Consider the following 6712-nt stretch of genomic DNA (forward strand, 5'->3'; position numbering starts at 1 on the left):
ACCTCATACGTGGGAAGCAGGTGTTCAACCACTTCTGCTACATCTGCTCCCCTTCATCATTTTTTTTTATTCTCCCCCCTTGTGGCTTGCTTGTTGTCTGCTCTCTGTGTCCATTCACTGAGTGTTCTTTCTGTATGTCTGTATTTTTTATTTATTCCACCCCCCCCCCCTTTGTGGCTTGCTTGTCGTCTGCTCTCTATAACGATTCACTGCATCCTCTTCTGTGTTTTTACTGTCTCCCTTTTTTGTTTGCGTTACCTTTCTTAGTCGGCTCTCTGCAGCGCTTGCAGACTGGTGGCACTTGTGGGCTGGTGGCTCTCCGCAGTGTGCGGGTGAGCCTGCCTTCACAAGGAAGCCCTGGGACATGAACCCAAGGCCTCCCATATGGCAGATGGGAGCCCAACTAATTGAGCCACAGCCGCTTCCCCCTTCATCATTTTTGAAAGATAATTTTGCCAGATAGGAATTCTTGGTTAACAATTTTAAAGGACTTTAAATATCCTACTCCACTGTCTTCTGGCCTTCATGATTTCTTATGAGAAATCTGCTGTTAATCTTACTGGGGAATTCCTTGAATATGACAAGGTACTTGTCTCTTGCTGTTTTCAAAATCCTGTTTTTATCTCTGGAGTTTGACAACCTCACTAAAATGAGTCTTGGTATAGATCTCTTAGAATCTATCCTGCTTGGAGTTCCTTGAGAATCCTGCATGTCTTTCATTAGATTTTATATCTTTCATTTCTTTCATCAGGTTTGGGACATTTTCAGCCATTATTCTTCATATACTTTTTCTGTCCCTGTGATGGCTAGGTTCATGTGTCAGGTTTGTCAGGTAATGATGCCAGTAGTTTGGTCAAGCAAACATCGACCTAATTGTTATTTTGAAGACAGATTTTGGACTTAAATATCAGCAAATTGATTGTATCTATGATTGATTACATCTACAATCACTAAAGATATTGCCTTTAATAATGAGAGATATCTCATCCATTCAGTTGAAGGTCTTAAAAGAACTGATGATTTCAGCAGTCAGAAGAGAGGCCTTCCATTTCTACTTTAGCCATCCAACTTCATTTGGGGAATTCACTAAAAACTTTCATCGGAGTTCCCAGCTTACAGCCTATACTACAGAATTTGGACTTGTGTATCCCCACAGTCAGATTAGACAATTTTATAAACTCTCATGCTTACAAATATCTCCTGTTGGGTCTGTTTCCCTAGAGAACCCTGACTAATACAGCTTTGATACTGGGTGTGGGACTGTAGAATCTTAAAAAATGAATTTCCAAATTGATTATTTTTTAAAAATAGTTCATTTTAAAATTTAATTTTTTTAATTTTAAATTTTTAAAATTTAATTTTTCTATCAATGTTACATGTTACTCAATTATCACAAAATTATAACTAAAATAAAAATAAATCTGGGAAGCAGACTTGGCTCAATGAATAGAGCATCCGCCTACCACATGGGAGCTCTGTGGTTCAAACCTAGGACCTCCTTGACCCGTGTGGAGCTGGCCCACACTCAGTGTGCAAAGAATGCTGTGCCACGCGGAGGTGTCCTCCACATAGGGGAACCCCACACACAAGGAGTTTGCCCCTTAAGGAGAGCCACCCAGTGCGAAAAAAGTGCAGCCTGCCCGGGAATGGTGCTGAACACACAGAAAGCTGATGCAGCAAGATGACACAACAAAAAGAGACACAGATTCCCAGGTCACTGGTAAGGATAGAAGCGAATGGACATGGAGAGCAGATGACTTGGGGTGGGGGGAGGGGGGGGGAGGGAAGGGGAGAGAAATGAAAAAAAAATCTGTTTTAGTCAGCATTTAAACTCCCCCCTTGTTTTTGTTCATTTCTCAATTTTGTGGGATTTGGGAATGCTGTCCACTCTATTCCAGCTGAGAAGGGAAATATATTATAGGGCAGAGGAATAGAATTGTCTTGCTTGCAGTTTAAGATACTCCTTTCTTTTGGGCTGGGGCTGGTCCATCATCATCATTTTGTTCATTGTCCAGGGCAGGCCTGAAGAACTGGAGAGTAGGAGTTGGCCTCATATCTGCTGGGTTTCAGGGCACCCCTTTGGCTGACTAATACACCTCATATACTTATTATTAACACCCTGTACTAGTGATGTACTTTTGCTTTAGAACCTGAAAGAACATTCTATATTTATATTAACACCAATTTCTATCCCGAGGTGATCAGCCTGCTACCTTAATCCTATTACTGGAGTCCTTTCTAAGTGTAATGAACAGCAGACAGACACGGAAAGCCACAGGAAGTAAGGAGCTGAAATTTATGGGAACCCAGAAGAGAAATGAGAGGCCAGGAGAGGCCACCATACACAGTGCCATGTGACAGAGGAGCCAGGACCAAGGATTGCCAGCAGCCAACCCCAGGATGCCAGTCTCAGAAAGAAATCATTGCCTTGATGACACCTTTATTTGGACTTTTTCCTGGTCTCAAAATCACGAGTCATTAAATTCCAATTGTTTAAATCATCCATTTGTGTGTCATTTGCTTGAGCAGCCTAGAAAACTAAAACATTGTCATTGAGAGCTGGAGTCATCAATTTGTGACCTTTCCAAAACAGGAAATGGAAAATGAAAAAAAAAGGCACTATCTGTTTAAGACTCCTCTGCTGCTTTTGCATGAGGTGGGGTGGTTTGGAATGATGGCTGCCCTCACAGCCTGCCCCCAGTGTTCTGATGTAGCTGATCAAAAGCATCGATCAGTGATCAGACCACACACACCTGGATTTTGGAAGACTAAGTCCTTATATTCCACTGTGGCACCAGCATACTGCATGAGGAGCCCTAGCTGCCGTTCCCACTGCTGCCTGCCATGAGGCTGAGGGATGGGTGGTTGTAGCTGCTGCAGGGAAAGTGAAATACATGGTGTCCTGGTTTGAATCTTTTGTGGAATCCAGAAAATTATGTTTTTAGGCTAAACTATTCCTGTGCATGTAAGCCTGTTGTATTTGGGGTATTTTGGTTAGATTCATTAAGGGAACTTTTGATTAGATCACTTTAGTTAAGGACCTTTTATTAGACTGCAGAGCCTACAGTGGGTCTTAATCTTTTTACTGGATCCTTTTACTTAACCCTATAAATGGAGGAGACATAGAGAAAGAGAGCAGCCATGGTCATTTTACTCTGCCATGTGAGAAAGGACTCCAGGATCACCTATAGCCTCAGAAAGACAGAGAAACCCTGAGAGGCTGAGTGAGGTGGGAGACTGGAACCAATGGAGAAGCCTAAAGGAAGAAGAGATGAGCCATGTGATGAATTCGGGGAGAATGTGAGCCCGGAAGAGAAAGCAGAGCCTGGCCACCATTTTGCCTTGCCACATGGTAGGAGTCCAGGATCCAGCAGCTGACCTTGGTCAAACAGCATCCCCAATGATGCCTTGATTTGGGACCTTTTCACAGCTTTGGAACTTTAAGCGTTTCCCCTAATTCATTCCCATTATAAAAGCCACCCCATTTCTGGTATTTTGCATTGGCAGCCTTTAGCAAAGTAAAACAACTGTTATGTACTGCAATTTTTAAAAAATATTTCCCCACCTTTTTTTTTCCCCTCTCCCATTCCCCCCCCCCACCCCCGCACCCCCAGTTGTCTGCTCTCTGTGTCCATTCGCTGTGTATTCTGTGTCTGCTTATATTCTTGTCAGTAACACTGGGAATCTGTGTCTCTTTTTTTATTGCATCATCTTGCTGTGTCAGCTCTCCATGTGTGCGGTACCACTCCTGGGCAGGCTGTTTTTTTTTTTTTTCCACTGGACAGCTCTCCTTACAGGGCTCACTTCTTGCACATGGGGATCCCCTATGTGGGGACACACCTGCGTGGCATGGCACTCCTTGCGCGCATCAGCACTGCGCATGAGCCAGCTCACCGCATGGGTCAGAAGGCCCTGGGTTTGAACCCTGGACCTCCCATGTGGTAGGTGGATGCTCTGTCCGTTGAGCCAAATCTGCTTCCATGTACTGCAATTTACCAGCCTCTTTTTGTTATGTTCTTCCCTGAATCTGTAAAATGTTCCAGTAAACTCCAGAGTTTCCGGAATAATTGATTCAGACAATTCTTACTTGTTCAGTAGTTGTTTTGATGAAGGGCTGATTCTTGGAGCTTCCTACTACACCAACTGTGGCCGCCTTTTCCACGTGGCAGATGCTAGCATCAACAGTAGCGGACACTGGTGAGAAAGCATCTCTGAGGGTACCTTTTTTTTGGGTACCCTTTTTTTAGCTTATCCACCAGAGTGGAAATAATGTCTGTACAAAACCATATCTTTGTTACTATAACTTCTGCATCAGACTTAAAACCCAAACCATTTTTTTTAAACTGTCAACTCAGTCAAAACCCACTGCTTCAGAATCAACAGCTTCTTTGAAGCCACAGTAACAAATATTGTTAAGACTCAAATGCATAAATTTGGTTGTTTAGAAAGTTAATTAAACTTCCAACTTGCTCAAATAGAATTACAAAACGTACAATTGTGCTTTTCACAGAGATATGGTCCACTGGAATCACCAACACTGGACAGCTATTAGAGTCCTGAGATAAATAAGAGATCTAGGTGTAGGAAAGGGTTGTTTAATTTTCACAAAGGGGAAGCTAGAGCCAGTTGTAGGGTTCTGGAGGCTTTGGGAAGAATTTGAAAAATGGTTCCCAAACGAGGGAGGCCAATGGAGAGAAGTGGGGGCGGGAGTGAAAGCAGCACTGAGCCTGGCCAGCCCGCCAGGGTGTAGAGAGTACAGGAGCGGCAACTGAGAGGGAACCAGGTAACTTAGACATCTCAGATAGGCTATAACCCCTCAAGTGCTCTATCAATGGGGAACAGGGGAGGGACCTGTGTGTTCGGTTTGGGTTATAAATGTCATTGTTTCTTGTTTGGCAGGCCAGCCATTTTATCCAGGTCCAGCCCATTCTTGCAAGATGGTTAATGAAATTCTTTTCTCCTCCACAATCAGGTGAGCTTTTGTTTTCTCACAGGAGCAGCTTTCTTTCTAACACATGCATCCTTTAGACAGTCTTCTGTTGTCCTTTCTTCCCAGTGAGAGACTTGTGGATATGTGGAATGACACCATCGCCAGCTGTTGTAGCCTTGATCAGAGAATCCAATTTTTCATCTCCATGAAGAGCAAGTAGCAAGTGACAAGGGATAAAAATATGGTTTACCTTTAAATCTCTTGATGCATTTCCTGCCAGTTCAAGTACCTCTGCAGGGAGGTAGTTCAGGATGGCTACTCTGTACACAGCAGCAGTTTTACCCACACACCCATGGCTGGTCATCCTAGATTTCAGGTGTTGATGGATACAGCCCAATGGGAACCTCAAGCTGGCTCTCTGCGAGTGGAAACCACCTTTGTCTTGGCCTTTCTGGAGTCCTTCCCAGCCTTACTGCCAGCCATTTCTAATTCTGCAAAAGCTCAGACAAGCAAGGCAGAGAAAGGGGTAGCCATTCACCCAGCAAGATCCCACCGCCTACTCCTTCGTTGCACCACGATTCAAACTGTCTGATGGTGCCTTGATTTGGACATTCCATGGCCTCAGAACTTGTATTATTCAGCCAAAAGGGGTGCTGATGCAAAATAGCAGAGTTCTGTTGGCTTTTATAAAGAGTACTTATTTGGAGTAGAAGCTACAGTCACAAGGCACAAGGCCATAAAAGAGTAAGTTACTTCCCTCACCAAAGTCTGTTGCCACGTGTTGGAGCAGGATGGCTTCCACTCTCTGTGTTCAGCTTTCCTCTCCTTCCTAAGGCTCCATCGTCCCGGCTTCTTCCAGTCTCAGCGTAGGCTAGTTTAAGGCTTGCCTCTCTCCCTGGGGCTCCTTTCCTTCTGGGCTTTCTCAGCTGTTCAGGGCTCTGGTCTCTTCAGCTGCAAGTTATTGGGCAAGTGGCGTGGCACACTACCTGGGGTTCCAGTGTTCAAAACTCAAGCTCTCTCCTCTGCCATATCTTTTTTTTTTTTTTAAGATTTATGATTTATTTCTTCCCACCCCCTCATTATTTGCACTTGCTGAGTCTGTTCTGTCTTTCTTGTTTCTTTGGGAGGCACTGGGAACTGAACCCGGGACCTCTGATGTGGGAGGGAGGTGCCTAATCACTTGAGCTGCCTCCAATCCCTGTTTTGTTGTATCTCTCATTATGTTTTCTTCTTCTTTTTTCCTATCTGATTGTGTCATATTCTTTTTTTGGTGTGTCACTTTGCCTATCTCCACACAGGTCTGGGACACCTTTTTTCTTTTTCTTTTCTTTTTTTTTTTCTTACCAGGAGGTCCTGGGGATCAAACCTGGTTCCTCCATATGGTAAACAGGAGCTCAATTGCTTGAGCCACACCTGCTTCCCTGTTTTCCTTCTTGAGTCTCTTGAACAGTAACTTACACTTTATGGCCTAGTAACTTCTACCCCAAATTAATACCATTTATAAAAACCAACTAATTTCTGGTATTTTGCATCAGCATCCCTTTGGCTGACTAATACATTTCACAATACTGGCCCCGTCAACATTCTCTGCCTCTGGTCAAAGTACACCTCCCTAACCTCGATGCTAGGGAGCCATCTTTATCAATCCTCCTCCAATCCTCTTAGTCATGGAGTCCACATGCCAACCAGGACCCAAAATTCCCTGTGTCCTGCAGCCTCCAGCAGTCCCCCTATTAGTATCCAAATGAAATTGCTCACATTATCCCCTGGATGGGTAGGGAT

General features: G+C 44.0%; 1 long non-coding RNA gene across 1 annotated transcript; it reads left to right on the top strand.

Moving 5' to 3' along the window:
- The first annotated feature begins 1420 nt into the window (after window positions 1-1420).
- LOC139437042 (uncharacterized) lies at window positions 1421-2501 on the top strand. The gene is made up of 2 exons (XR_011646608.1): window positions 1421-1720; window positions 2198-2501. It is a non-coding gene; the product is annotated as an uncharacterized lncRNA (long non-coding RNA).
- The last annotated feature ends 4211 nt before the right edge of the window (window positions 2502-6712 follow it).

This window comes from Dasypus novemcinctus, chromosome 19 (genome assembly GCF_030445035.2).
Source record: "Dasypus novemcinctus isolate mDasNov1 chromosome 19, mDasNov1.1.hap2, whole genome shotgun sequence".
In the NCBI taxonomy this organism is placed as follows: Eukaryota; Metazoa; Chordata; class Mammalia; order Cingulata; family Dasypodidae; genus Dasypus; species Dasypus novemcinctus.